The sequence below is a fragment of the Lissotriton vulgaris genome, chromosome 12 (genome assembly GCF_964263255.1).
Source record: "Lissotriton vulgaris chromosome 12, aLisVul1.2, whole genome shotgun sequence".
Lineage (NCBI taxonomy): Eukaryota > Metazoa > Chordata > Amphibia > Caudata > Salamandridae > Lissotriton > Lissotriton vulgaris.
Genome location: NC_141700.1, coordinates 608474817 through 608479170, shown reverse-complemented (window position 1 = coordinate 608479170; position 4354 = coordinate 608474817). Strand labels below are relative to the sequence as shown.

Sequence of the window (4354 nt, the reverse complement as noted above, 5' to 3'; positions counted from 1 at the left end):
CGAGATGTGCAGCTATCTTTTAGAGACACTACTCGCTGCGTGGGACTCTAGCATGACCAGACTAGTGTGTCTCAGTCCCCCTCTTTCCCCAGCATGTGAGCAGGCGACAGATTTGTCCTCCAGGGTGGATCACTGATCAGACTACAACTATTGCCAGTGCCTCAACATGGGAGGCAGGGGGTTCATACTGGGCCTCTGCTTCATAGCCCTGTCTGACTCACTGAGTGTGAGTACAGTTCCCGAGGTTGCGATTGGGGAAATGGTGCCTGATCGTGCGCCTTGGACCTAAGAGCAATCACCATGAGTGCTGTGGTCACAGGGGCAGGTGCCTTGCTGAGGAAAATACCAAAAGGCAAGGCTCTGCCCCAGATCCCTGTGGGACTCTTCCTGCGCTGCGGTGACCTCCAGCAAACTTGGTACTGGCCATGCTGGTGATTATTAACTCACCAGGCGACGCACTTCACTTCATCACTGATGTATTTATTTGTCTGAGACAGTCACACGCTTTCCATAGCGCAGCTGTGCTTGGTGCTGCAGCTCCTCATAGCATGCTCATGGTGGTCGAGCAATACAATAGTAAAGTTATGTGACTAATGTATTTTATTGAAGTGATGGGGACACCAGCACTAAAATGCTATAGACTAATGCCTGATGCGTTGTACTTGGCAGAGCTAAACACAACAGAGCAATCAGATACTAAAGATACCTAGTACCAACATCCCAAGCCTATATGCTGTGCGTTTGTGGCCAGACTGGTATATGCAGAAGTGAAGCAAAGTAATGGAGGCCTGTGTGTTTCATATGAAAGGTCCCCAGCGTGTTCCTGCGCACAAGATCGGGGTATGGTTGTTTCCTGAACAGTAGAAGTGTACCAGGAGGAGGGAATCGAAGGAAGGAGCCCCACCCTAGTCAATGAATTGAACACGGAGGATGGAATTTGAATTAAATCTTTTTTCCGAGAGGGACTGCTGGGAAGTCTTACCAGACACATGATAGATGGTGGGGTTGAAGGATGAGACTGCAGTCTCTATTGTTCAAAGTTAATTAATAGGGGAATGTAACAAGACTTAATATAACAAGATTGGTCTTCGTAGTACCACAGCACCCCCCCCCCCCCCCCCAATAAAATGGGTAGACAATGATACAGCTTGTTTGTTTTGTTTTGTAGTTGCTGTTGCTATTACTCTGTTCGCCGGCATTAAACATGCGGAATCCACTACCAATTTGAACCGGCCATCTTTGTCCCTACCGCATGAACAAACCGCCATATTAACCCGGAAGTCCAAAACAAACGCAGAAAAATCGTTCATATGTATCAATCTACTTTTTAATTAGACTACGATATCTTCGGATGCTTTGTTAAAGTGTGACCGCGCCTCAATTACAAAAGTGAGGTATGAAAAAGTTGAAAATCGTGCCTGGGCCGCTATCAGCATACCACTCGAGGTTCCATGAGGCTGGGTTGAGCATTCTATTATGCGCGCCGCTATCCCACAATCCCCTGCGTTCTACGACCAAGAAACGTTATTGTCCATTTAAAAAGAGTTCATCGAGCCGCGCGCTCATTTTTTTTTCGCGGGTTCAAAACGCGCCACTCCTACCCATAAGGCTTTAGACAGAAAAAAAGACTAACAAAGGAAGTGAAAAGGATGTCAGACATAGCAGCCATGTTGGATTAAAAAGATATCGTTGTTACTTTATGAGCGGTTACACATATCTTCGGGGAAAAAAATACTCCAAAAGGAACATATCAGTATTTCACATGACTTGTCGCCTATAAGTTACACTTTTATTTCTCGACAGAGAAACAAAGGACTCGTTCATCTACAAAGTAAAACATGGAGCTTAAAAGAGCTATACTTTCGTATATTCTATACAAAATGATTCATGTTACATTTTCTTTCGTTTGGGAATGTGCCTCATTTGAATTGAAAAGTATACATGTTTCAAAATGGTTGACAAATTTACTTGGAAACCCCGGCTGGGTACCGTAGTCATTTGTTGTCTAGTCTTTCTTTTATTGCCATGGCGTAACCTAGGTCTTTTGTCTCCATTTCGCTGGAAGAGCTTCCGGTTCCTGCTTCGGTCCTTCTTAAGAGCGTCTGCGTCGGAGCTGGCCGCGTGAGGTTGCAGCTACCACTACAGAAGCAATCGGTGAAAATGGAGGGCGAGACAGAGCGCGAGGTTGAATGTACCGAAACCAACGGCAAACGCCCAGCTGACGACACCGAGGAAGAACAGGCGCCTAAGAAACCTCGGAGCACTGGCGAAAAGGTAGACGTACGCCTAATGCTTCAAGTCCGGAATGCTGGAGCAGTGATTGGAAAAGGCGGCAAAAATATCACAGCGCTGCGAACAGACCACAAAGCCAGCATCTCAATCGCAGACAGCAATGGCCCCGAGCGTATTCTGAGCATCAGCGCCGATAAAGAAGCCGTTGGAGAAATTTTGAAGAAAGTCCTCCCCACGTTCAAAGATTTCGGCTATAATGCGCCGCCTCAGAAGCAGAAAGCAAGCGACATAGACTGTGAAGTGAGAATGTTGATTCATCAGAGCCTCGTGGGCGGCATAATTGGCGTGAAGGGAGCGAAAATCAAGGAGCTGAAAGAGAGTACCCAGACCAGCGTGATGGTATTCCGGGAATGTTGCCCCCATTCAACCGACCGAGTTGTTTTAATTGGTGGAAAAGCCGACAAGATTGTGGAGTGCGTCAAGGTAATCCTGGACGTTATATCGGAGAATCCGATTAAAGGGCGCGAGCAGCCATACGATCCCAATTTCTACGACGACACCTACGATTATGGGGGCTTCACAATGATGTATGATGACCGCGGAGGGCGGTCCATGGGGTACCCGCCTCCGGGGAGAGGTGGCTATGACCGCATGCCACCGAGTCGGGGCGGGCGCTCCATGCCGCCAGCAAGGAGGGGTTACGATGAATACGACGAATATGACATGAGTACCCGCAGAGGGCCTCCTCCCGCCAGGTCACGGTGGTAGCAGAGCGATCTTTCCTCCGTCGCCATCTCTAACTGCCAGGGGTGGTGCGCCATGAGGACGGTGGTGAATACGACACGACATACTAAAAAGCTGGGCAGCCCTGGTGCATATGATACAATGGACGTGGTTTGTTTTTTTTGTGTCATCACAGCGCAAGTAACCATTCCAGATTTGTCTGTCTTTGTAAAGGTGAAACAAATGTGCCATGAATGTGGAGCCTCCGTTAACGCAGACGAAACACTAGAAGGGTCTGAACATCCGATTGTTACCACCATAGGCACACGGCCAGATAGACTTCCTGCAGAACGGTGCCAATCAGTATTCTGAAGAATTCTCTTGTTTTGTGTTCTTGCCGATTTGAAGGGCATAGTCAAGGCTTCTAATGTGCATTGTGACTCTTAACACCGGGACACTACCAGCTGCAGTTGAGGCAATCTGGGAAAGGGGACTGTACATTAAGCAGTACTATACTAAGATCACTCCACTTTTAAACGTGTGGCGGTTTGCTTTGAAATGAAAGTAGTTTTTTTATTCTAAAAATAAAACCATTTGAATGAAAGCCTCTCTCTTGCAGTTTATTAATTTCATGCCTGACTGGGAGGGGGGGGGGGTGCAATGCCTATTGAGACATAAGAAAAACGGCGGTAGTTAATCTAACCGCCTAATGTTCCCTGTAGCATTTTCTTTTGTATTATACTGATACCCGACTTGATTCTCCGGTGAAAGTACCATCGTATTTTAACTGTCCCTTAAAGTTTGCGCGCCTGGGTGGTGGCAGCAGTGCAGTTGCTGTCCGTGGGTTGCGTGTTTAATGACTGTTTACTGTGAGTGGGATGGGCGAAATGCACTGCTCTAGTCGGTACACCATTGTATGAGGCAGGTGAAGGAGAAAACCAGGGTTAACTGGCAAACTAACATTGATTATCTCCGGGGTAATATCTTGCTGTACATAAATACTGCGGACTCGTAGCATTCCCCACCCATGGGCCCTTTTGAACATTTCCCTCCTGCTCTCAAGTTTAGGTGAGTGCACAAATATTCCACGTGTATTTGAGGAAAGGCGGGCAACACGCTCTACTATAAACGAGATGCGGGTTCTTGCATTCCTGTCCGACCTGCAAGATAGTGATTTGTTGACACCACACCCCCTTAATTTAACATCTGCACGGCTGATGGCTGCTGTTCCTTCTCGTCGATGAAAGGTGGTCGTTGTCCCTTTATTAATCTACAATGCTCCTGATACATTTGGAAATTAGCGCAGATGTTTTGGCCTTTATCCCCCCACATGCTCTTTAAATGAGTATCGATTTCTGGCCTGGAACGCTAGTCTACCTCCAAAGGCTTTGCCAATTGT

At 47.2% G+C, this 4354-nt stretch overlaps 1 pseudogene across 1 annotated transcript; it reads left to right on the top strand.

Moving 5' to 3' along the window:
* Window positions 1-2052: 2052 nt before the first annotated feature.
* Window positions 2053-3559, top strand: LOC147677839 (heterogeneous nuclear ribonucleoprotein K pseudogene; annotated as a pseudogene). The gene has a single exon (XR_015302459.1). The product of XR_015302459.1 is annotated as a heterogeneous nuclear ribonucleoprotein K pseudogene (transcript).
* Window positions 3560-4354: the final 795 nt, after the last annotated feature.